Source organism: Tympanuchus pallidicinctus, unplaced genomic scaffold, assembly GCF_026119805.1.
Source record: "Tympanuchus pallidicinctus isolate F22 unplaced genomic scaffold, pur_lepc_1.0 scaffold23, whole genome shotgun sequence".
Classification (NCBI taxonomy): domain Eukaryota; kingdom Metazoa; phylum Chordata; class Aves; order Galliformes; family Phasianidae; genus Tympanuchus; species Tympanuchus pallidicinctus.
Window position 1 is genome coordinate 2,867,420 of NW_026294740.1, and position 27,465 is coordinate 2,894,884.

General features: G+C 46.2%; 1 long non-coding RNA gene across 2 annotated transcripts in view; it reads right to left on the reverse strand.

Annotated features, from left to right (window-relative positions):
* The window catches only part of LOC128083089 (uncharacterized), an 83,519-nt gene extending 64,034 nt beyond the window's left edge, over positions 1-19,485 (reverse strand). For both annotated transcript variants that reach the window (XR_008207958.1, XR_008207959.1), the window contains exon 1: positions 19,388-19,485. This is a non-coding gene — a long non-coding RNA (uncharacterized LOC128083089). The remainder of the gene's footprint in view (positions 1-19,387) is intronic.
* Positions 19,486-27,465: the final 7,980 nt, after the last annotated feature.

The window sequence follows — 27,465 nt, forward strand, 5'->3', positions numbered from 1 at the left end:
TTATCCCCATCGGAGATCCAACTTCATTTGCCTCTCTGAGAGGAAATTGCTCACCTGGCTCCGCTGCTCCCCCCAAGCAGAGATCACTGTCTGTTCCTCCAGCCTCTGCTCTTCGTTGCAATCCGCTGCCCAAGGCAAAACAACAAAACACACCATCTTCACTAAAGCTGGAAACAGGTGGTCTCTTTTACAGAGACCTGCAGACCAAAGCATGGCTAATGACTGGGACAGAACCAGAAGACTCCTGCCAATGGCTGCAGCCCCCCATAGCACAGCCCAGCTCACACCTGGCCAAACCCTCGGCTTCTGCCCCTTGGGACAGAACAAGATGATGTTTCAGCAAGTAGTTACTACAACTGCTGTCTTTGAAGCATTCTCACATCTGGATGGAGGGCATCAGTCTGCTTCGACATGCCACACCTCAGCAGGTCTTATTCAAAGCATCCCTGGGAAGCTGGTTCTGCTCACTGGGGCACGTTTGCAATGCAGCCTCAGCACCTCTCCTAACTGATAAGAAACCTGGATGTTAACAGTGATGCAGAAAGATTTAACCTATTCCCCAGCCAAGCCTAGGCTAATCCAGCAACACAACAGCCTCACAGCACAACCCATGCTGCTCATTCCTGTATATTTGTGTGTGTACGATGTACCTTTTAGAGTGCTTTACTAATTAATTTTACTTCCCCCCCCCTCACTACCCTAGTTGGCCCTCTCAATCAAAAGCCCAACACTTCCAACAGCAGCTCCCGTCAAGAACTGAATGCTTTCAGATTAAGGAAGATTTCAATTTCTTGTTTTCAGTTCCCAGAGTAAAAGCCTTACGCCTCACCACACTGTAACACAATTCTCATATAAGCCCTGTACCTCCGTATCACACGTGCCTCCAGCAGAACACTGTCCAGTCCAAAAACTACAGGAACAAGAGGGAGCATTAGTAAACCTGCTGGAGGATTTTAAGAAATCTGAGGGTGTAGTTAAGCAAACACCACCCATTTCACCAGGCCACATAGAAGTGGCTCCTTGGTCTTACCCCCCATGGCAAAGACAGCATTCATTACTTAAAACTGCTTTAAAGACCTATAGCTCCAAATCCAGTTATTTAACAAGGGAAGGCTGGATTCAACCACTCCACCCCACTGAAGGCACATCAGCAGTTTGGCCGTGGGCTGCAGCCTTGCTCTCTTCTCTTCCCCATTCACACAACAGCCACTGGCAGCAACAAAGCTGCTGTGCCCTACAGCGAGCATCTCCAGAGCTCCTTTACAACTCTGCTCACCAACACAAAAATCATTTTTACTGAAACCCCGCCTCACAGCTACATGGAATGCAAGGAATGAGATTAAAAGGGATTATATGTTTCTCACAAGCAAGGAGGCTCGATAGCTCTGACAGGCATCGCCTTAACATGTTCCCCACTTTGTCTGAATAGATGCTACCCCAGCTCTTTGAGTGCACAGGTTTCTAGGGATGAGCCATATGCCATGCAGCTAGGATTTCATTTCTGCATATTGTTCACACAATTTGGAATGGTCTTTTGAATATTTGCAGGTTGCTGATGTTTTCCTGTATCTTCAGGTAAGACTACACGATTAGGAGTAAAAACCCTGGAGGGAGAAGGAAAGCCTTAGATCTGAGTGGGATATGGATGCTGAATCCAAATTTCCCCTGGTTTAAGCAGGGAAAAAATCAGAATGAGATTTTCTATTACTGCAACACAATTCCAGACAAAGCCCTTTCACAGAGCCTAGATGCCCTCAAAACTGGGACACAGACTTTTGATTTAGTCTCTCTTGTTGCTTCTGATGGAGTGCTGATCTGCACTGCAACAGGATCCACATGGTTAACACATACAACCAGTTGTACCCAATAAAATGCATGCACTTTATTGGATATTAGAAGAATGGGTCTTTTTCAGGGGGCTGTGGCCCCTATGTGAGCAGACTTGAGCAACCCACAGCCATTGTTTGACATCTGAAGTACCCACATGACTCAGACTGGACATGCAAAGACATGGGAACATACACCAAATCAGAAGCCTTGAGCAGAGCTGAACCCAGCGCAGTTACTCCATTGACTTCCATCTTATTCTGGAACAGATGCTGCTGCTCCCAGCCAGGGGACACAGCATTATCCCAACCTTTCTGCTGAAGGCCTTTCCCACCTTTACATGTCCCATAGACATACAGCCACAATGGGATCTGAGAGCAGCAGTGTCACACTGACAAGCAGTATTAGCAGGGCAGCAGCAGATCACTTGCAGCCTTGGCCTCTCACCACACACTGCAGCATCCCTGTGCACCCAACAATTAGCCCACATCCCACCTTCTCACACCATCTCCATCACAGCAAGACATCAAATGCAGCCAAAAGTTTCCTCTTCATACCTTCAACGGAGGAATGCTGGAAAGGCACAACCCTCACGACGACACAATCAAAAATAATTTAATTCATGCTTAATCTACAGCTAATGATTGCAGGCTCCCTCCAACTCTCAGTCCCCTTCCAGTTTTTCACTGGTAAATTGCTGCAGTTTGCAGTTGAAGCTCTTCACAGCAGATTAGTTAACATTATGTTTTTATTAAAGCTGAAGTTAATATCCTTACTCACTGAAGGAGGCCATTGGGGTTGCTGGAATTACTTTTTCCCCCTTTAGTTTTTTCTTCACTGACAGCCTTATCTGCTGAGTTAGAAACACAGACCCCCAGCTGAAAGCTTGAGGGACCCCCAAACAGTTAACTCTTAAACTATTATTTACTTTGGAATATAAAAATCACTGTGCTGGATCAGAGGAGATTCTGTCTACTCGGTATCCTGTCTTTGATGGTGGCCAGCTGCTATGGAGTAGCGCTGCTCGTAAGCTTTCTGACAAAATTTCTCTGATAGATTTTATGGTTTTTTTCAGTCCATAACATTCTTCACCAAAAAGGAAGCTGGCTTCCTACAGAAAGCAGTGATTTCAGAGCAAAGAGAGCTCTGGATGATTTCGTATTTGGGAGACAAAGCTTTCCACTTCCCGACCACAGACAGCTGGTGTCAGCGAGATGTCAGAACCGGGGATCAGCTGAAATTATGCTCCTATTCATCAGAATGTTTCATTAAAATAACCCCAGTTTATAAAATATCCCAGAAATATCTTCAGCTTTTTCTTATCTGGAGAAATCTTCAAGAATGGCCAAAAGTTATGGTAGAATTTTCTCCATGAAAGCTCCTAAACCCTGTAATAAATCCATGGTCTCAATATACCAAAGAATCAGGCTTTGGGTATTATTGGTCTTTTTCCAAACTGACTCAAAGTCACTCAAAGACATAATCCTATGACCAGCACTGCTGAGCACTTAAGAGCCATGGACTCCTCAGCAGCTTCCTGCCTTTCCTTCCCTCTCTTCACATGCAACTACTGTCACATCAGATTTAGACTCAAACTGGGTCAAATACCTGGTATTGTTTACACTGATGTGAAAGTATCAGGTTGGCTATCAGGAATAATTACTTCTTAGATAGAGTGGCACTGGCACAGGCTGCCAGGGGAGGTGGTGGGGTCAGTGTTCCTGGAAGTCATCAAGAAAAAGGCAGATGTGGCACTGAGAGACGTGGCTCAGTGGTACGGTGGTGATGGGTTGACTGTCAGACTAGACCATCTCAGTGGACTTTCCAACCTTAACGACCCCAGGATCCTAAATCACAAGCAGCTCCTGTAACATTAACCAGATCACTGACACACTAATCCCAAACCAATGCCAGCCCACGCACTCCATCCACTGCTGTTCCTTCAGCTGTGCAAGTCTCTTCCCTACTGTAAAAGCACAACACAGATAAATGAAGTGCCTCCAACAACCAGCTACACAGATTTAACTCCTGGCCCATCGCTGCTAAGGAGGAGCAGGGGACAGGACCGTCCCTCCTGCCCTGAGATTCTGCCCAGGGAGACATGAATGCACGATCTGAATCCATCCAGGAGAGGCAGCAACTGGCAACACAGCCAGGAAAAAAAAATAAAAAATGAATCCCTGCAAGCAAAGAGAGCGGAGCCATCATCATCATCTGGGGAGATTTAGGAGACAGCTCTAAATCCCACAGGGCTCATATATTCAAGTTCATCTCTTCAATCACGAGAGCCAGAAATTGCCTTCTTTTAAAAAAATTAATGCTGAACTGTCAAATAAACACGTGAGGAGGCTTGGAGAGAAAGCCTGGTGTCTCTGGATCTCTGTGCAAGGATTAGGAACTGCCACAGTGCCCCAGCACAGCTCCTGGACTGCAACCCATAGATACGCAGGGCTGAGCTGCAGTGCGCAGTGCCCAGGGCTCACTGCTGGCAAATCTCTCACTGGGATGGATTCTGACAGAGGAAATAGCTTTCTGAACCAAAGCGTTCAACCCCTGAAGTTCCTATTCGCAGATTTTATTCTTCTTCCCTCGGTTTAATCAAAACAACCAAATGGGTTGCAGCAGCTACAAGTTCTCAAGTGGTTTTCTTCCCAACTGATCCAAAACTCAAACTCTGCGAGATGTGAACGTCAGAGAACATTTGTACAGCGGTGAGAAGTGCAGAACTGACCCAGAAAGGAGTTGTGGGACAGGCTCAGCCTCCCTCCCACCTCCAAATGCTGCTCCCAGCCATGGGGCTGGCACACGGGGACTGCTCAGAGCAGCAAGCAATGCCACAGGATGGGGCTTTCTGCTCCTGGGTCCACAGCCAATGCAAACTGCAGTGCCAACCAGAGCCCAGGACCTGACTCCCTCCAGACAATCTGACACCCTTGTGCACCGTGTTTTTTAATTAACCTTGGAACAGCAAAGGGGGCTTTCTTCCCCCCCTCTTTTTGCTGAACACGGCCATATTTTACAGGGATGGTGACAAGCTAATTAACTTAATTCTTATGACACCTCTCAGTGAGATGAGGCTAGGGTTGGCTAGCTCGGCAATGCAGTGTTGGGCTAATTAAAAAATAATTACTACTTCACCAAGGACAAGAACAAGAAGTTAATTAAAAGAATGAGGTGCAGCCTTAATGAAACTCATCAGATTGCATTCATTCAGACATCCCACAGCCAAATTTCCCCCATTAGAATATAAATCCATGTTGTTTCCATCTCCACAAGTGTTTGCAAATGGACTGGCCCCCGTCCCCCTCCTCCCTTTCGCCTTTCCAAGACAGCAATGATTACAAATTCTTTCAGGAGCAAAAGAGTAAATTTAGGCTGAGATTTACCACCCCCTCGGGGGCTGAAGGATAAGATACAGATCTCCAGTACTATCTGGGATTATTTGCAGTTCCTCAAAAGCCGTGCTCTGCACAGAGGCTGTGCCACTTTTTCACCAGTGTCTCTGGGTAAGCTGGGAGCACCATCGAAGGGCTGGACAGGAACAGCATGAATCCTTCTAGACAGCATCCTGAAGGACTGGGAGAATGATACAGAATAGGGGATCTCCACGGGGAAAAAAAAATCAGGTATTTACCTTAAAAAAAAAAAACAAGAAAAAAAGAAAACTGACTCGTGGTCCAGATTCAGACCTTTTGCTACATCTCAGGACAAGCTGTTACAGCAACCAAGCAAGCAATCACACATTAGCTAGGGATGAAATCCTGCATACGAACAGTTTGGTGTTTCTGGTTGATTTACACCCTTCACAAGTTCAGGTCAAATGCATGTAATGCTTTCATCAAGGGAAAAACCTGAAGTTCAATTTTGAGCAGCTCAATTCTAGATGAGGAACAGGCGCCCCACAGTTGAGCTACGCTAAAATTTCAGGAGAACTTTTTTCTTTTTAACGTGTTTTTAAACTCTGTGGTTTAAACACTGGTTTAAGAGTTTCCGCAGGAATATTTACTGTTTCTTTAGTTTTGCTTTCTTTTTTAAAGAAAAAAAAGGACAGAAAACCACAAGAGATTGTACTAAAACAAAGCAGGTTTTCCCCATGTTCTGGCGCCATGACCAACATGTTAAATCTGATTTTTTTTTCCATGTCAAACCATATCCCCATCCACTCACTTACAAAGGCACTGTCCTGTTTGTGTGGCTTGCCCTAGACATGCACAAGCTCACCTCCCTTATGGCACACAAGAAAAGCAAAGTGCTCTGCTCCAGGAAGGACTGCACTCCTCTGGATGCTTCCAAGAATTCTAACACTCTTTTGATACTGCAAAGCCCAGAACTGCACGCAGTGTCCAAGGAGAGGCCACACCAAAGCTAAAGACAGCCAGCTGATGGAAAGAGATCATTCTCCTACTAATACACCCCAAAACACTTCTTGCCCTCTTGAGTCTGTCAGCTACAAAATACGCCTGCTACAGCTCCCAGCTGGGCACAGGAAAGTGAGCAGAGCCCCAACACCATACCTTATCTGACCATACCGTGTCAGACACAGCTGTGCTCGGGACTCCCAGCAGATGCTGCTCTCATTGAGCTAGGGAGACTGCAGAGGTAAACGCATCTGGCTTGCAGGGTGGTCCTGCAGCCCTTGAGGAACATGCTGCATAGATGGACACTGTGGTCAGTGGCTCCTGAGCCAGCTGACTTCAAAAGGATCTGCCCTGGAAGTGTTCCCAATGGCAAGCCTGCTTCCCATCTGTCCAGCGCTCTCCTGAAGGGTGAAATTTCCTATTCAGCCCACTTGCCTCTCCTACACATTCTGACTCTTACCACGTCTACGTTCCTCAGCATGTTCCTTCTCTCCTGTCTAACACTATTTGTTCCCTGGAAAAAAAAGAAAAAAAAAAAAACCACAGCTATAAAGTAGTTTTGCAGCTACAAGTCTGGGTGTGCATCTGTGTGCTCTGACAGGTGTATGTGGACAGACAGTCAGACAAGCACGAATCCATCCAGCTACATTATAAAGGTGTTCCAGACCCACCTCCTGCTTCCAGCATACAGCCTGCCCCAAAAGGAGGTCAGCTGAGCCCTCCCTCTTCTTTGGGCCACCCTCAGAGAAGGCTTTTTGGCATTTTCTCCAATGATCTCTAACACACGACATTCATTTTGAGCACTTGCCCATCATTTCTGTTTCTTCAAACGGGCTTTCACTTCAATACCTCCAGAAACCAAGATGATGAAACAAGTTTCCCAAGGTTATTTAGCCAGCATCCTCCCAGCTGCATGGCTGCTGAAACCTAGTTTAAGATGCTATCAAAGAGTTCAGACCCATGGGGGTCACAGACTTTCTGTAAGGTTTCTCCACAGATCTTTCCACACTTCAGGCAGTTTCAATCCAGCAGAGATTTACCAGCTTCAGCAGGTTGACCAGAGGCACATTTGGACAAGCATGATCAAAACGACTCGCAGCCCCCAGCACACCAGGATTGCAGGAAGCTGAGCACCACAGCCCAGCAAGTAGAGAATTAGAACCTGCAAAACCTATTGCCTATTATGGGACTCGCACTCTGGCCTCACAATCCTTTGCAAAGTATCCCTCAGCGTCCCAGAATAGTGTCTGTGAAATAGATTCTTCACCATTTGCTTAGTTTTGAAGAACTCCAAGGAAAGGCTGCCTCGGTACCACTACCAGAACAAGCAAACGATGCTGAAGTTGAAGCTTTGCATTTCTGATGTCTTTGGTGTGAAGTTAAGAACTGCTCAAAGCTACAAGTAACAGAACTCAATGGTGGGGCCCATGTGACACAAGGGCTTCAGCCACACAATAGGAAACTCAAGCAGACACCTCACTCTGGTTCACAAAACTAATGTTTTCTTACACTTCTGATGAGATGATGATGCAAGCAGAAGGCAGCCAAAATACCTTGGAAAAAGCCTGATGGTGATTAAGCAAGAGGAAAAAGTTGTACAGCTTTCACTGTGCTTCACTATTGAGTGGGAAAATTCCCAGTTAAGCCAGAAACAATACCTGCAGCCATCAGGGGACAGAAAAATAGCCAGGAATGCAAACAGAGGAAATCTATTCTTGCTGCAATCAAGCATCCCCCACTTTTCTCCTCAAACATGAATCTTTGCTCAGTTGGAGCTCATCACAGCATGAAAACTAAAAGCTCATGGCAGACCTGCCTCATTTCATCCTGTTTGGATTAAGCTTGAAGCAAGGAAAGACATCTCAGAGAAGGTAAAGAAAGGATTGGTTTGAAACCAAACCCTTCATCCTAAAAGAGAGCTTCAAAGCAATTCAACATCAAAACACCGGAGCCTAAGCATCAGCTGCTATATAAAGATTTCTATCCGATTTTGCTCCATGACAATGCTAGGAAGGAAAGCAGCTGTTTGGTTTGGATGAGGATTTCTGTGGTCAGCTGGGCCTTGCCATGGCAGGACAGGCTGTTTTTCTCCTGGAGCAAAGCACATCTGAGAGCTGCTGATCTGGCAGACAGGTGAAGGCAAAGCAGCAGAGCTGAGCCTCTGCTGTTCAGGGAGCAGGAGTGTCTTTGGCACCAGGAGCCGTCCCTGCAGGTCCCCTGCCCAGCTGCACTGCTCTGTTTTACTCTTTCCGATCACCAGCATTTATTTCTGGAAGAGTTACAAGAAGGCCTGCACTAACACCGTTTTTCAATCCCTATGAACCAGTGGCTGCTTCATGCTCTGAAGAATGAGGATTTTGAGCCATTTGTTACTGCAGTCGGTGACAACGTGTGTTACAGACCAACTCGTGAGCATTTCTGAGCCAGCCCATTAGCTGAGCAGTCAGCTGGGAAAAGGCAGGGTGTAACTGGGCACAACTTTGAGGGGTTAATACCCAAGGCAATGTCAAGGTAAAACACACTGGTATAAAGCGAGGAGGAGGGTCAGCTGGAATTATACCATAAATAAAAAATAATAAACCTCAAATAAGCTGTTCCCAAAGAGGCTAAGCTTCTGCATCCAATTTGTCTTGCATTCAGACAAGTGATGTTACAAAGCTCTGTCCATATATTACACAATTACAGGAACGTGGCTTTCATTACATGATTAAAGCGCTCCTTGTTACAACACAGCCCATGCAACCAGCAGATGTCAGCCAGCACAGCCTGCAGCCCCGAGCTGTAGGTGCCACGTTGCTTGGCTAAAAGAGGCCATGCAAGGTTAGCAGGAAGTGCCACCAGCACCTTGCTGAATGGGTTTTGCTTACAGAAGGTGCAGGGCTGCAACACCCTGCCAGCAACGCTGCCCTTCTGAAGCGCTCTCTGTTGGCAGGAGGGAAGCAAACACAAACCAGGTGGTCAAGCGGATATCCTAGCAAGGAAGGGAACACAACTGCATGTGGTGTGAATGAAAAGGAGCCCGTATCACACAGGCTTGTGTCTGCCTTCTGCATTTGGAGAGAAGCAGGGAGGAGCTGTCGTGAAAGCCGTGGAGGTGTGTGGTTGCGTTCACAGTCACCCAGGGGAAGAAAAGATGAAGACTGCAGCATCAGAAATATAATCAACCTTAGGAGCCCTACGCCTAACACTGACTTTTTCTTCCAAGGATGGAAGGACCAGGAGAAGTCAAAACCAAAATCCAAATCGCCCTCCAAAGTGCTTTTTTCATGTCAGTACACCATAATTTATGCCATTTCACATCTTTCCACAGAAGTTCTCAACTTTCATTATTATTTTCTTTTAAAAGATGTGACAAATATTAATTAATGACAAATATTACCTGGTCTAGAGGGAGGTGTCCCTGCATATAGCAAGGGGGCTGGAACTAGATGATCTTTAAGGTCCCTTCCAACCCAATGATTCTACGATTAAGAGGATCATACCAACTGATGTATTGGTTACAGCAGGTGAGCTGCCACATCAGTACTGGTTAGGTGGTTCAGATGCACCTTTTCTTAACTTTTAAACACACTCTGAAGATGAAAACGCATTTGCCAAGTTTTTCATTTTTGTAAAAAGCTGTTTCCCTACACCTTGAAAGCTCCCCCTCCCCAAATTCAGAGCATTTGCTTGCTGTAAGGAACCTGCTTTAGTAGGGAGGTTGGACTCGATGACCTCCAGGCACCCCTTCCAACCCCTGATTCTGTGAATTGGGCACTGCAGATGAATGCAAGGCTGAGGACCAAGCAGAGGCAGAGGTCAGTGCCACAGAAACTGCCTGTGCTTCCCAAGATTCCAGAACAATGCCAACAAGTTCTTGCTGTGGACAGAAGCCAAATGGCTCCCACTGCATGAAGCAGTGAAGGACATGGTTGGATATAAACATATGCTGGATGGGGCCCTAACAGATGCCATGACCTACAGACATAGCCATGCACCAACAGCTGCATCTCTGAATATCACATTCAATTATACACACAGTCCCAGTCCCTCTCCTCAGCATGCTCCAGCACTCACTCCCCCACCTCTGCTCCTCCTCACTGACATTCCCTTCACATCTCCCTGGCCCATGCTACTCCTTCCTCAGTCCTTTACATAGTCTCTCTGTGGGGTTTTCTCCCCATAACTCCACATCCCCAAAGGCATCCCTGCAGGCTCCCATTAAACACCGAGGCTTCTGTAAAAGGAAGACAAGCTTTTCACAATCAGAGGAGCCAATTTACAAGTCATCACATCTTTCAGTTGTCATTTATGCCCCTTCCCAGCTGCTCCAGCAAACACCCCTTGTTGGTTTTGTTTTATTTTCATGGTACTCATTTAGCAACCGCATTCAGTATCTCTCCACAAAATTACACTCATTTAATTTCCCATGTGAATCTGTTGACTGTTTGCAGGGGTTCAAAACAGCAGCACTCCTACGTATTTCACAAGCACTTCAAAACACATCTGTTGGGCACTGATGGGAAAGTTGCATCTGAACCACAGGCCGTTAGCTCTTCCACAGAGCACAGCTAACACAAAGAATTAACTTTTTGTTGAGATCTGCCTTAAGGAAAGGGACAGGAGAAAAATGGAATTCACCTTCACCACAATACCTCGCATGTGAACTGCCAGCCAAAGTTAATCTAGACTCAAACAAAGCCCAGTGCATTTCTAATAGAGCTCCTTGATGGGCTCCCTCCATCTGGACTACATGACAGCCCCAACTCCTAGCCATAGCTCAGGTTTCCAGCTCCCTCTGAAATACTTTCATGATTCCAGACTTGATTTCAGCTTAAATTGTATGGACGTTGCAATCAACTGCATGAGCCACATTTTCAAATCCTATTTCACCAGCACCTGAAATTGGCTCTTGATCAAAACACAACTCAAGCCCAGGTCCTGCTTTTACACTGCCTTTCCCAGCAGACAGCCAATACTTCCATCTTCAAAAGTCATTTCATTCTCCAACGCTAAGCTTAACCTTAGGCTGCACTTAAAAAAACAAAGTATAAAACTCATTCTAATTGAACAAGTTGCCTTTTGCAAAACCGTTCAGGCTCCTTGCCCTGAACACGATCTTAGACAAACCTGGCAATGTCATCGTAAAAATTCCTCTGCTAAGACATATCTGCAGGATATACACTGAAAGAAAAGGTATTTTATCCATTTGTCTAGTTGTTCTCCCCAGGCCAACGAGCAAGCAGCATTCTGTGAGGTTAGATTAGGTGGTACTTTTATGCTATAACCGAAAAGAATAAACTCCATGCTTGATTTCCACATGACTGCTCTTAAAATACATATTCTTTTAAATAGGGATAGATATCCTACAGACATGTATTGTATAGACAGAAATAGGTTAGCACAGCACAACATATGTTAAATGAGAACTATTTCCCACGGCAGCAAATGTGATCACATAACAGATCTGCAATAGGGCAGAGAAGAGCTGAGGATGAGTACAGTAAGCACACAGTAATTCACTTGGCATTCAATCCATCTACAGCATTTGACATGCTGCCTGCTGGAGCTCTTAATACAAGAACAGAATGACCAAACTCCTCCTGTTCTGATTGCCTGGCCAGACACCTGAAAGGGGCCCAATATTCAGAGGGCAACAGCTCAGAGCTTTGCAATAAACAGCCTCCTCTCAAAAGTGTTGAATGAGGCATCAAAGCTGAGGCACACAACATCACTAATTGCTTGTGAAAATCTAAGCCTCAGTGCCTGCAAATGCTTAAGCACATGTATAATAGAGTCCTCCTGTTGACTCTGCGGTTGGCCTTGCTCGCATACGCTGGGAAGTTCCTGCAAATGAACATGCTCGGGATGGGGGAGTGCTATTAATAACAATAATACAGAGATCTGACACAGCCTGGGGCATAGATAATTGCACAGGAAGGTGAGTTTAGGAAAAAACTACCTCCTCCTTTCGCAAAGAACAAATCTCACCCTGACAAACGCATCTCGGTGGAAAAAAAAAATGGACAGGTAAACAAGTCCTGATTGAATTACATGCGACAGAAAACCCTGAGTTCATTGTGGGAAGCTCCAGGAACCACTGCCCAGAGGTAAAAGTAAATAAATAAACAAAATCAGACAACTGAACACGAATACCATGAAATCCAAGAGAGCAGCACAAAGTCATACGATGTGCTCCTATACAGCCTGCCTTGCTGCAGTATTTCAGCCAAAGCAAAAAGGGAACAGACAAAAATTGAGAAATTTTTCCTGTCTCATAGTACAAATGAATTCAGTTCTGGTTGGACCATCACACAAGGGGAGTTCAGAACAAGAATGTTTCCTTCTGCCTTTCAAGATCCAACAGTTATTAAAAAAAAAAAAAAGGTTAAAGGCAGTACACAGAACAGTGCATGGCTATGGTAAAGCCCACCATCCTATCTGAATGTTCCCTCCATGTCAAGCATGGGCCTCTTAGAGGAACTGAAGCACGGCACACCAGGAAGAACAGCCCTGAGACCAAATTCAGCAGCAGCCTGCCCATCCTCAGAAGCACAGCCAGGATAGGAGGATACCACGTAAAGCATAGGGGAAAGAACCCTGAGAACATCCTGCTGCTGGCAGGCAAATGGAATGAAGGAAGAGGGTATTTCCCACCTGGCAGAATCTTCCTAACAAATAATTGTCTCATTTGTAACTACTTTCATCACCTCCTTGCAAGGAATGGGAGGCAAGTTCCCAACTGCCTCACGCATCTGAGCTGCCAAACTCGCCCCAAGTTATAGAAGGAATCTGTTGCATAAGAACCAGAGCACAAACGTTGGCAGTCCTGGGCAACACACTGATCACCTCCCTCTGTGCCTTGAAGCCATCACAGAAAGATAAAATCATTTGGAGGTGAATGTCCCATCACAGCCAGGCCATTATAAATGAACTGGCCATATCACGACAGCCCCTCTCAGCTCATTTTGCCTCAGCTCAGGCACACAGTCTTGATGCCGCCTTAAAGGCTCTCCAACAGAGCAGTAACAGGTCACAATAAATCTTACTGGAGTGAATTACCTCACAGTGATTCCTGTCTCTCTCTCCACAAACAGCATCTACAGGACCTGATGGTACTTTCTACATGGCTGAGATCAGGCGCACTGCAATCATTCCTAAACGAAAGAAGCTAACAAAATTAAGTGTTCTCTGCTGACACGCACTGCAAACACTCCCCACTAATGAGCCTTCTTGGTCTTCTCCCTAAAGCATTTGGTTCTGGCCACTGCTAGCAACAAAGTGCTGGGCTCTGTGGAAATCAGGTTTGACCAAGCATGGGAATTCCTATGTACCAATAAGCCAGCCTTTGATTCATGGCACATTTCAGATTAAAGTTCCAAGGATCTACAAGGGGTGAGGGAATTCTCTATTTCAGTCCTGAGGGCTGTGCTGATTTATTATTTCTGGCACTATATAGCACATTGTTTAGTTGAGATTGGCTGTTAAAATCCATACTTGTGAAATATAATATTCCTCTGGAAATGTTCTATTCTGTTTTGGGGTGTTGGGTTTTGTTTTTTTTGTTTGTTTGTTTGTTTGCTTTTTATAAAGTATTTTTATTCGGGGGAGGGGCAGGAATGGTGGAATTAGCCTTGTAATGATGTTCTAAACCATTTCAGCTGGTAAACTCAGATAGGCTGATGTTTTATTTCCATTTGGCCACTCACTCCTTTTGCTGAGATGAGATCCTTGTGAGAATTCTGGCAAAATAATTATAGAGCGATGGCTGCACCTCTTCCGCAAAGAATTAAAGGCAATAATGCCAAAGGACTGAAGCATGTCTGGTCCTTGGTGTCTTCTCACTTTAGCAGTGCTCAGCAGCTAAAACAGGGTAGCTAAACAAGACAATTTGAATGAGAATAAGCTAGAAAGATTCACAGTCACAGCCCCTCCATCTCTGGATGGCTGGAAAGACTGCTGCACAGAGAGCTTGGGAGCTCACATAGGCACACAGTCATCGAAAATTATCTCCAGGGGTTAGCAGACAGCAGAATGGCAGATAACTCAAGTTTTTAAGCTGCATGTGGTGCCACTGGTTGATCACCTGCAAATCACACTCATTGCTAAATAATTAATAACTGCTTGAATTAATTTAGAGTACAGAGTGGAAATCTGGCCTGACTGATGTACTCAGAGCAGCCAGCAGATGGAATCTAGCATGCCACAGGTGAGCTGCAAGCCACCATTTTTTAACAGTGACCACTGTCTGGGAGATCGGGTCAGGACTCTGCAGTACAACTAAAAGGCCACTGTTAGGCACTGGCCTCCCATGCCTTCAGGTTGGGTTTACCCAGAGAGAGCAGGGTCTCCATCCACCTCCCGCAACAGAGCAAACCAGGCTTCAGCCAGCACAAGTGTGAGCCTCTTCTGACACCTAGTGCCCACAGAGCTGAGCTGGGCAACACCAGCCTCAAATCACATCCACCTGGGACACCTCCAACCCCACATCCCCTGCACAGCACCCTGGCAGCCACAGGCACCCAGTGACATAGGCAAACAAGTCACCTTCATTCACTGCATTTTAGAGCTGTGTCAGTTTTCCAGGTTCACCTAATGTGTGCTTCAGGCTACTCAAAATGGGCTCTGTATATAACACAGACAAAAGTCACAGCTCCATAGAAGCGAGATTTGCTTTTGATTTGCACAGGACACAGAACCTTTTCCTCGTCACTCCTACAGGATTCTCTGGGTGTAAACACTTAATGGAAACGTTCCTGGAATCACATTTCCATGTGAACGTGTGATCCCAAAAACATTTGCACAAGACAATGGCCTGTAGCTTTGCTGCATCCAAATCCAGATGTTTCTGGTGAGAAAGAAATAGATGACCTGAGAATTAAACCCAGGCCCCTTGGCTCCCCTCCAGATGCTCTACCAGCTGCTCACACCAAGTCCCCTCTGGTCAATTACTTTACTTGATGCTTCTAATCAACAATATTATATATGTGATGCTATAAACTTTTGTATTTAATATTAGCTCATAACTCAGCATCCAAAACCAGATGTTTTTGGTGAGAAAGAAATTGATGACTTATCGGAGGACTGAACCCAGGCCTCCTGGCTCATTTCCAGACAGTCTACCAGCTGAGCTGCAAAGCTAACCAGTCACCTCCTGCTCCCCCTGCACCGCTTCTTTTCATGAAAGGAAAAGGATTTCACATCTCCCAGCGCAGCCTGCAGGAATATGTGAAAGATGTTTCTATAAACACTTCTGAAACAGCACAGCGCAACGCTGCTTTGAGGCAGGAGGACACGTTTTTCCCAGAGAAGGGCTTCGCAGAAGAGTTCCTTTCTTCCCTGAGAGTCAGTCCTCACTGAGGACTCGTGACAACTGCACGCAGAAGCAGCAGAATAGATGCCCGGTTTAAATCTGAACTTCTTCAGCATCCCCACGCTCTGCTGAGGCTGCTTATGAGACACCCTCTGTGCTCCTGCCTTCAGGACAGCTCAGTGGCACAGATGATGTAGGAAAATGCGTACGCTCGAGGACTTAAAATGGATTTCTGCAGGGCCAAAAGGTGGAATGCAATCATTTCTGATTTATGGAAATCTTCTAAGCTCCGTCCCACCAAGCACTTAAGTAAGTGCTTTACTTCAAGCCCATAGTCGAAGCGTTTAATTCAGTGTAACCACTCGTGTGTTTAAAGTTAAGCATGTGCTTAAGAGCTCTGCCTTACAAGGTTATACCTGGGGAACGCAGAGCACAGCGCAGCTCTGGTGCTTAATTACACACAGGATGCTCTGTCACAGCAATCGTGTACTTCCTTGCTAAAGGATAGAGCATCAACTTCCTGAGCTCAGATTCACAGGGCTTGCTCTTAAATTACAGCTAAATAAAACACAATGAACAAGTAACTTCCATGAAAATCCAAAACCCTGAGTCTTAAGAGCTTTGTTTAGGATTAGAGACATCGACCACCACAGCAAGCATGCACATCTACAGATATTTGCCCAGCACCGTCAGAGAAAAATGTTAAATTGCTATTGCAATTGAAAGGAATGAGAAATACAGAACAGCATGCCATGATAATCTATTAGAGAATGCTTTCCAAAGAGGGAATTCCAACTTCCCTAATCAATACATTGCATGCCTCTTCCAAGGAGAAAATATTTAAGAAATCATGACCACAAACATGCAGGGAATTGGCAGTGGCATACGGAGTGCGAATACTATTTCAACTCTTTCGCTTTAATTTGCCTGAATCTTAAGACTTCACCTTAAATTAAGTGTAACAAAGCTTGTGATTTTGAATGCTACATCCTACAGAAGTCTGCATTTACTAGAGCATCTCACTTCATCCAAAAAATGAAATTCGGCAAAAGCTTGAATAGATCATACAGCTGATGGAGAAATAAATATCATCTTCAGTGAAACAGATTTCTAAACTTGGCTCTGTTCTACTTTGAATACTCTGAATTATCTTGCCAACATTTTCACCATCAAAGCAGCTGAAATCAACACTTGAATACAGTATTCTGACAAAACTGCAGTTGCATAGGTAACTTTTCATTAACAAATTCAGCTAATTGATGCCTGAAACAGTCCAATTCTGTCGAGTCATCTTTTATCAAAAGCTTTGCAATTTCTACCCAAATTGCCCTGATAGCTGCAAGATACTGGGGAGGTTGTATCATTCAGAAGATGTTTAACAGGAAGAAAGCAAAGAGAATCTGCATGGTGGGAGGAACAAGGAAAAAGAGAGGGAGGAGAGGGAAGCATGTTCAAAACACATACAAGGCCAGGAGGGTGGAGATGGAGGCACAGTGCTAAGACCAGCAGGTCATGGAAAAATTCCTGAGACCTCATACCTGGAGCCAATACACTCGAGCAGCACCAGGGGCTGATCATCACATATGTTTTATTTTCAATGGCTAGTGCTAATCACCGTGGGTTCAACCTTAGTGAGATGCCAAGACCTGCCAAAGCTGATGAGAAACGACGGTACACTGCACCTCTCTGGCTGCTCTGCATTCAACAGCCCTGCGCACCCACAAAGGCAACATCCAAACAACTAAAAGCTTACAACAAAAGCACCGTAAAGGTATTTGCAAAGACCAGTACATCATTGCCCTAAGCAATGCTCTAAGACAAAAGCACTAACTGCAGCACTGTAGAAACAGAAGGAAAATGCACAGCGACACAGTGAACAACCAGCAACTGGAGGAAGCCTGAAGCCACAGCCAGGACAAAGCACAAAGCACGCAGTGGAGATGTTCCAAGATGAAGCTCACTAATCCAGTCTTCTGCAGGAAAAATAACGTTTCAAAGCCCCGTTGTGGCTCCGTTCTCCTTGCACTTTTTTCACCAATGTCAGTAAGTCTTCTCACCAGCACAGATTTTAGGTCAGCAGCCTCCAGCTGAGCTTTACAGAGCCTCCCTATTCTCTTGCACCTTTTAAGCCTACACACAGCTCTTTCAAAACCTGGGTGCACCTGATTCTGACAGACTCAGCCTGTCTAGTTTTAAGCAATACCCCCCCAGAAAATACAACACAGCTTCTTCAGACCTTCCAGCAACCTGTTTTAACACTGATATTTAGATACAATTATAAATGTTCAAAAGGAGAATAACATCAGGGGAATATCTCAGAGTCAGTCCGTTCTGGTGGAAGGGCTGCCTCAAGGGAGAACAGACTTCAGACACCTGGCCCTCATTCTGTGGTCTGTGTTGCAACACCTGTGGGAAAAGAACTATAGGAAGCTGCAAGAAGCTCTCGAGGGGCCATGAAACACCCAAGCATATCTACATAAGGAACAAGCAGACTGCTGCATTGTAAATGCTGACATCCACTGGACACTCCTCCAAGTTTTCAATTCATTCTGCTGGTGCAGCAGTCCACCACCCTCTATTCCTCTCTTCACTCGTAAGCCAAACAGTGAGACAGGTGGAGCCTGCATCCTCTGACAGCCCAAAGACACTGTATCACGTATCACTGTGTCCAGACTATGCTGTCTGCTTTCAAATCTAAAGATCTGAGTCAAAACTGCTTGAAACACTGCTCTTTCTTAACATCAAAGTTCAAGATGGAGGAGGAACTGCAAAATAAAAAGAAGTATAGTAATCCCTAAGTTGTTAAACAGGAGTTTTTCCTATTTCCTCATTAGCTGGCTGCGTTTTCAATACCAGCACAGGTTGCCTTTAATTAACCGTGAATGCACTGAGTCATTATTTGCAAGCTGTCAGCACAAGCACAAATTGAGAGAAAAATCTATCCCCTTCACAAACCCACCTTGACTCTCAAGGCTTCAGAGAGGAAAGTCCAGGCCTTGAACCAGACCTGGGAGTAAAATGGCAATGTGTCACCATAAAAACATGAAACATTCTGAGAGTTCATTCGTTTCCTTGGTTTTGCATATTAAACTAATACACATTTTATGGCACTGCATGAACATAATTCACATTCATCTTTCCCACAGATCCACGAAACATGCTCTGAAATGCTGCTCTGAGAGCCTCGTCTCCTCCTCCCAATCTGTCAGATGTGGTTAAAACACAGACCGAGTCCGTAAATACAGTTGTTGCTCCATGTATTTTTTTAATCACTCAGACAGGTCACTGTCCAGGAAAGAGCAGCTGGAGTCACAGCTGCAGAACTGTCACTGATGTGACACCACATCATCATACTTGAGAGCAGAAGAGTTCTCTGGAGGAGGAAATCACTGCAGGGTGATAATTGAGCGGGGCTCCAGCAGACTGCTGGCATCTGAGGGGTTTTGTGCTTGGCAAGGTAAAGAGAAAAAAAAGCAAAGGCTCCCACCCAGGACTAACAGAGAGATTGTCAACACAAAATATACGAAATGCATAAAGGTATAAAGCTGAAAGGGAGACAGCAAGTCTTGAAAGGCCCAACTTGCTGCTAGTCTAAGGGGAGTTACTGGACAATCTCTTAAGGAGATTTATACCTCTTTCACCAGGAGGCAGGTTGGCTCACACTTACATACAGTATCAGCCAATTAGAACAAAGAAAGATAACACCTGAAATTGGGATTTCTTCAATGTTGCAGCTCCCCTGGGCCCTCCAGCAAAACGTGCAGTTTGCACACAGCATACATATTTACTCCAGATAAAACCACTGTATTTACTTGGAACCAGCCTCTCAGGGACAGACAAAGCAACAGAGAAAATTGGGCTTTTTGCAAGCCTAGTCGCTCACAAAAGGAGAACAGAAGCACAGTAGTACCTGAGACTCAGACCAGGGCTCACAGCAGTCTTGCCAGCAGGTTGCTGGAACTTCGGCTGACCTCCAGCTCTACAGAGCCGCAGGCACCTCCCGGTCTTCCCTCCATCACGGGAAGAAAGGACCCCTCCCGCCCCTTCCTTTTAAGCTTTCCAAGCCCCGGGTCAAGTTGCCCCTTAACCCCTTCCTGGCTGCTTGGCAGCTCTGCCTTCTCAGTCAGGGAGGCTTCCAAGGCACATAAAGGTGGATTCTTCATGACTGCACTTTTTGAGGTACAGTCCTGGCTGGTATAACCAAAATTCAGAGGTTCTACCTGCTTCACGTTGGGGGTTTGAGCTGAGTTCTCCCAAGAACCGAGGCTAGTATTGGTTGTACGTGGTCCTGTCCCTGCATGGCAGAGGAGGAAGGCTGCTGTTCTCTCCCTTGCAAGGTAAGCCCAGGCCGTGGTCAGACAGTCTGCAATTTCATTGCAGCACAGACAGGAGCAGGAGGTGCAGCTGCAACAAACTCACTGACCTAATCCACATTCACAGCCATGCTGCAACATAATACCTGGCAACTAGGGCTGAAGATAGCAGCAGATTAATTACAAGACAAGAGGGATCTACACCAACTCACCATTTCTCGATGCAAAAGAGCAAACACTGCTAAGACTACTTAGCTTTGTTTAACTGGAGAACAAGGGAAACCAAAGAAAAAGTTAACCTATGTGGAATGAAATCCTCCTGGGACCCTGACTTGAGGACAGTATGTGGCATAGGAATGGGAGGGGTACAGAGAGAGAACAGAAGCAATGAAGTGTGTGTTGAGCCTTTTGTCTCAAGGGACTCTGGTTGTCACTATTTCTACAAGACTGTGGCATCCTTTTCTGCTTACCCCTTGTCAGCACTGAGTTGGGACTTAATATTTTAACATCCAACAGGTACGGACACATGCTCTGCAGGTCTTTCGCAGCAAAGGTTTGTATACAGCCAGAAATGCCTATGATATGCTATTGCAATACTACTTCTTTCAACCAAGACTGAGAAACTGATTTAGAGACAGAAAGCACAGAGGGATGGAAGAGCAGAAGAAAGAACACGGAAACTTGTTTGCAAGCACAGCATCGTGCCAATGCTTCTTTCTCCCATCTCACACCACCCATAGGTACCTGGCTGCAAACTACAGCTGATGCACGTTGGGCACGTACACAGCAGGGCTGGCTCCTCAGCCAAAGGGGGCAATTGAGCCTGGGGAGCTGCGCTCACCACGTGTCCCTTGTCAGCCTGCACATTGGTGAGACAGCTCCCCATGCTCTGCCACCATTTTTTTTTCCACTTGTTTAAGAGCATATTTATTTCTTGGAAAGCTCTAAACATCAGATGGAGCTAATTAAAACCAGGAGGGCTTAGGGGAGCTGGAGGGAAGAGGGAGACGTGCCATTTGATTTCCACTTCAAAGTGGTTTAGCAAAATAAAAGCACTCAGGCCCTCCAACCCAAGTGTGTGCCCATGGGGAGGGGAGAGAAGGGGACATTCAGTACTCTCAAGTGCCCACTACCCCCCAGTTTTGCTCACCAGGCTCAGAGGAGCTGTGTCTGGATGCTGTGCCAGCTGATTAGTCAGTGCATCAGAGGTTAATTGCAGCAATTTGTCCTGTGCATTCCCATCAATTTTGCAGAGGGTGGCAGTGCACAAGGAGGAGGTGGCATGAGCTGTCCCAGGCACCAGATTCCCCTAGTCAGCAGGCTCTGGGAAAACCTTCAGACAAGACAGCAGCTGCTGTTGCGAGGTTTCTGAGTGAGCATAAGGAAACAGAGCTGCTGAGCAGCCAGCCACAGCCAGGGCCCAAGCGTTTGAGGGCAGGGCTCTGTGGGATAGGGCTTCTTCCCAACACAGATGGAGGCTTTGCAGGTAACCCTGCTGCCCCACAAACACAACAGCTCAGCTCTGCCACAGCCCTCCCATCAGCCCTGTGGCACTCAGGCCCACAGTGCAGCGTGCCTGCATGTCCCCAGCTTGGGGAAATAAAGCTCCCCAGGCCTTGTCCTCTGTACAGCCCAGCCCACACATCACCAAACCCCAACACAGCCCCGCCATGGCTCCCCAACCCCACAGCACTCCTTCCTTTCATGACTCTCCCAGCCCCTCAGGGCTGTCTTGACCCCCCAGAGCTCTCCTACATCTCCCCCTCTTAGAGCTGCAGCCTTCCATATCCCTTCCTCTGTCAGGACAGAAAGGCACACTGGAACACCCTTCATTCCCCTCACCTTATTTATCACCCTTATTCAGCATTATTTAGCATTATTCTCACTCATCAGCTTCCAGGACTGGCTGGCAAACCCACCCCCAGCCAGAGCCCATGGGGAAGGAGGCCCAAGTCCCATCCATCCCCACCACCTGTACCTGCTTCTATTTCTTCTTCCCCAGTTTGGCTGGGGAAGTGGGAATGGAAGGAGTCAGTAAACATTAATTCTGAAAATAAATAAGGAAGGTATTGGCAGCTTGCAAGTGGCAACGGATAAAGCACCCTATGATGGCACCATAAAACGTCTCTCCACACACCATTTATCACCAAGCTAGTCTGAGTTAGCATCAAGCCTGATTTACTTAATATTAAAAGACATAAACAAGAGTATGCAAATTTGGGAAGAAGAGTTTCAATTGCAGCTAAGATTTTAATGAGCTAACACGCACGTGCTTGCTGTTTTCTCTCATTTAGTGGGCTTTCAGCTAGGCTGAACTGCTGAAGATGAACAGTTTGGATCTCTCCTATCCCTGGCTGCTAGTAGTGGCTACAGAGCCCAAAGATCCCTGGAGAGCTGAGTGCTAGGATGCATTCTCCTGCCCAGAGGTGGCTGCAGCCTCCTGGACGTGCTTGTCTGTACCGCCAGCACTGCGGCTGTGGCACTGCTGGATGAAGGGAAGCTTTCTCTGTCTCTGTCAACCACAGAGAGCATTGCGAGCAACAAATTGCAGCCCCGTCGGAGCCTCCTTGGCCACAGCACAAGAAGTGAGGATGCTGGCCCTGGAGTAAAGCTGAGTGGGTTTTATTCAGTCGCTTTTCTTTTTAAAAGTTTATAGTGCACTGCCCAAGACATAGTGCAAGCTCTGTATGAGACATGAATAACATTCACTCGTGACTGTTTGTACAACCAGGGGCATTACAGGTCAGGCTGAGAAGTGTTGTAAGAATGATGCAAGGCCCCCAGCCTAGCCAAGCAGGGCGCATGGCACAGGAAGATAAAGAGTCATTCAGAGGCTGTGTGGGGTCCAGCACACAGTAGCCAAAGGCCCAGCAGGTCACTATTCTGTGCTTATTCTTGAGGCTGCCTGTGGGGAAACGCAGCTCTTTTCAGGCTGCACAGAATGTCACCGTCAAACTCACCTTTGGGAGCAGGACTAAGACCCCCATCAGCCTCACAGAGACAGCAAGCACATCTCACGGAGATGCAACCAAAAGAAACTACATGATGCATGTGGCAGGGAAAACAGCTAAACCTTCTCTCAAGCTTTAGCTAGCCACACAATGTCTTGTGCTTCAACATCTCTGCTGTACCCCATTGCATCTGCTGCTTCACAGTGCACCATGCAGGGCCCAGACTCTGCTGCATCGCATATGTTCACCTCCACAGCTTTCTCCAGGCCGGCAATCAGCATCCTCAGCAGCTCCTATTTACCTGCTCTTTCCTTAGTATCAAGCACCATGTGGAGAGAAGGCCAGTGAAGACAGAAATGCATTTGGGTTTATTCCAGTTTCGACACAGAGCCTACATCAAATAGCAGTTGTTCTGCTTGTAACTCACATTAAGCAGAGGAGCTGTAAGTTGCTTTTCCCTTCTTCTGCTGACACATTTCAGTGCACACATTCAGAGGTCAACATTCTGCTTTATACACTGGTAAATAAAAACCCAGCCACAGTACACACAGTGCAGTGCAGGGGCTGTTTTTCCCTGGTACAAGTCCCTAAGAGTAACTGCATGGACTCCCTCCCTTTTTTTCTTTCCTTCCCATCCCAGTCCATCAGCTCCTGCTGCCACCCCATCACCCCTGGCCTGCACTTTGACATCCAGTCCCCATTTCCCTTCCCTTTGCATTTCTATGTACAGTGTTGTTCTGGTAACCCAATCCACCTCCACAAAAATCACTTGGCTTTTTTTTTTTTTTTGGGGGGGGGGAGGGGAGGTGGGGGAAGGGGGATGGGGTTGTTCTTAATTTATGTGGGGTCAACCTCATAATTGTGTCCCTCTTTTCATCCCTTCCTCCATATAAATCAGGTATGTGACATTTTAGCGGAACGCCAGCAAATTGAGCATGATGTTCTTATCACCAGCTTAATAATAATTCAAAGAAGCCTTGCACCACTGCACCCCAGGATCAAGAGGAAGCAAAATAAGGCCATCCCTATGCAGCAGATCTCCTCTGAGCAAGGCTGGTACACCACACAGCACTGCATTCAAGAGCTGTTCTTCTTTCACTTAAAGTTCTATTTAGACTTTGAGCTGCTGAAATGCCCATGATAGGCAGAGCAGATGCTACAGCTTGGAGAAGCCTTTGCACACAGTGCCCAGGCTTCACCTATCACATAACCACTGTGGCAGGTTGTTGTCCCTGGTACCTGCACACCCCAACCTGCATCCCTGTGCAGGGCTGTACTAGTCTGCTGGCAGACCCCAGCCACTCCTTTCCAGCCAGAACAGCCAAACGAGGCTGTGTCAGTCTGTCACTGTCAGGGAACAGGCATGAGAGCAGCTCACCAGTAGCAAAAAGGGAATGATGAAGAGGCACAGCTCATCCCAGCACAGCTGCAGTTGGGAAAGGACAGCTTGTGTGTCTGCATACTCCAAGAGATACTGCATGCCTCCTGCTCTCCTTAGGCATTGTTTCTGGAGGTGAAGTGACCTACTGATGGAAATGAGACAGATTTGATTGATTATTCAGTGGGAGCTGGGCTACAAAAGTTGAATCTCCACCAGTGTAGCTGTCAGCAAAGCCAGAGCTGCGTATCAGCTGGGTGAAATGGTCTAAGGTCATTTTAAACAGCTTCTGCAGATTTAAAGCACATCATGAGTAGAGGGAATGTTCCGGCTCTCCAACTATCAGAGTTCACTTAACCCAGACTCTGTCTGAGGGCTCCTGACTCCCCCTCTATGTGCAACATGAGAGGCCAAAGCCTTCCACCTACAGCCCACAGCCACTGGGAGGATTTTCCAGGTTGCCCTAAGGCACGCACGTGCTCTGATGTGCCCTATAGGAGCTGACAGCAGGCAAGGAAGACAACTCCTCACAGGTCCAACATTCCCCACATCACTTTTCAGGAGCCAGATGGACTCCTGCACAGCAGTGAGAGTTACCCCCAGCACGTGGGCTTGTGGCACTGCTCAGCTGTGCACTGCACCCACTGCTGGTCCATGAACTTCAGATGGCCCGTGAGCACACAGCCACCAAACCACACACTTCCTCTTCTGTGCTGTGGAAAGGAAGGGCCTGCTCCTACTTACTTTCTGTTCCCAATTAAGAAGCTTGACATTATAAAGAGTAAATTATGGTTTAATAGAACAATGGGAACATATTTACTAAAGTGTTAAGTACTTTATCACCCTGTCTCCAAGCCATCAGAGTTATGTGTGGTGTTTTGTTGTTTTTTTTTTTAAACTTTTGTTTCTTCAGACTTACGTGATCCTTAAAAAAAAAAACAAACTGAGAATTTCTGGGGCCCTGCCTGGGGCATGGATGTGAGTGAAGGAGGAATAAAGCCATGCCATGGAAAACAAAACAAAACAAAACAAAACAAACTCCTCTTCCCTTCTATGGCATTTCCAACCTCAGGCCTGGAAAGCTTGCATTGCCAGAACGTTTGCCATTAATACAAGACTTCATCTTTACACAAACTATCATTGTCTGCCATTTTAACTGTGTCATCACTCAACCGTTTCAGAACCATTTGTTCAAAAAGCTGCTTTTTGTTTATTTGATTTTCTGGAAGATGGCATTGCTTCATTTTGATCCCCTTCTATCCATGCTTCTGCACAAAGAATTAAAAGAAGGAAAAGGAATAGAGTCAGACTTACATCTGAATGAGTGTTTTAACTTGAAATGCCCAAAAAGATGAAAAAAAAAAAAACATTTAGCTCTTTTTTCCTTCCTTTTTTCTTATATTTTGCTTATCTAAACTGTGCATGCTTCACACCACACCTGCACAAAACTATCCTACCCACAGTAAGATCCCATATAGATGCAAACTAAACAGAGCCAGGGCACAGGCCTGAATGTGAGCTCACAATCTATAGAGTTGGATTGCTTTTGACATTCCTCACCACAGGTCTGCCCGTGCCCACCAGCACCCTCCCTAACCGAGTCTGGGCATGGATCAGAGCAGAGCATGGGCCAGAAGCAGCACAGGCACAGCTTTATCAGCAGCACAGCTGAGCCCTGAGGCAGAGAGCTCACAGTGGACTTCATATCTCTGGCAGCCCTTGGACAAGTTTTGCAATTGAGACTGAAGGAGAATCGAGGCCAGCACCTTCTTGGGTGGCTGCAGGAGCTCATTCTTGGCCTCTGAGCTGCTGATGCATCTGAGTGCTGCCAGTCCCCGGGCGTAACAGCACACCTTGCCCATATGTTGCTGCTGACATGTACCAGTGTGCAAACTGCATGGCAAGGGAGAGCACTGCATGCATTACAAATGAGGTGGAAAAGAAACCAGAACCCACCACTGGATTCTTGTAGCCCTCTGCTAATTAGGTGAGACATGGTAAGACGAACCCCTGCTATCAGCCAAGCCAAGGGAATGTAAATATTTTCAGGTCTAGGTCACCAGATCCATTATTTACTGCTCCATCGTATGACTTATGGTTTGACAGAAGACTGGAGGGGTAGGATTTTTTATTTTATTTTGCTCTGAGCGTCCCTTGATTTCTTGCCAGTTAGGTAACTGCAAGAAGGGAGAGCTGCCTTCAATATCCCACACACGCAAAACAATGATGCTACTGTGAACTTTGCCCATTAACTCCAGCTTGCTGGGTGACACAAGGTGTGGGTGCTATGAGCCAGAAAGGAGCAGGATGCAGAACTCACAGCCCCATCCTGCAGCCCCTGGTACCATGCCAACACTGTACAGCGTACACAGCAAGGGCTCTTTCCTACAAGGGAAAATAAGGCCACAGCAAGGAGAATGCCTGCTACCAAACCAAGCAGCTACCACCAAAACTCAGCCATGGGAGACAAATTTGCCATTTCCACATTCAGCAGGAACTCTTCAGTTTGCACAGCTTAATTGGATCCTATCCACACGTTCCCATCCCCAATTCTTTTGCCTGCAAGCGGGGATGGGAAACAATTTTTTGTAGTTGAAGAAACGTTTCACGTTCAAGGAGAAAAATCATCTGCCAGTGTTCTCCAGCTCAGGTTTCAAAGCCTCCTGTCACTCAGCATAGAGCTGACACAGTTATATCTTCTGAGTTACCAATGAGATACAAGCACATAAAAGGTTTGTTTTCCCTTTCCCCAATAATCTGATTTCACACATTCAGGGGGATTACATCCATCTCAGCACAGACATTTTCCACCAAGTATCTGAGCAACCTGGTCTGCCTGTAGATGTCCCTATTCATTCATTGCAGGGGAGCTGGACCAGATGACTTAGTTTCAGCAGGAACTGAGTTGTTTTGCTTTAAGGATCCCCCCCATCTCAAACAGTTCCATGATTCTATGATTCTCCTTATCTCCCTTTGCTGCCCCAAATTGCAAAGGAGCTGTATGTGACTGCAGCTCCACTCTGTGCTATTCCCTTCAGACCAACTCCAGGGACATAAAGGCAGCCAGGACAAGACCAAGAAAAAACAAAACACCTGCAGCTGGCATTTCACAGAGGTAGAAAATGTATTTCTGGCCCTGGCACTGGAGACTTCTAGCAGTTCTGTGCAATTCTGCAGGCTGGCCTGAGAGATCATAGGTAAAGAAAAAAAAGAAGGGGAACATCTGCCACCTTTGGGAGAAGTTCTAAAGCATTAGCTATTTTCTATCTAAACTGGAAGTTTTTTCTTCCAGAATGCAAAAGTTTCTGTTCATTTCAGTTTCTGATGAAGGGGGGGGGGAAAAAAA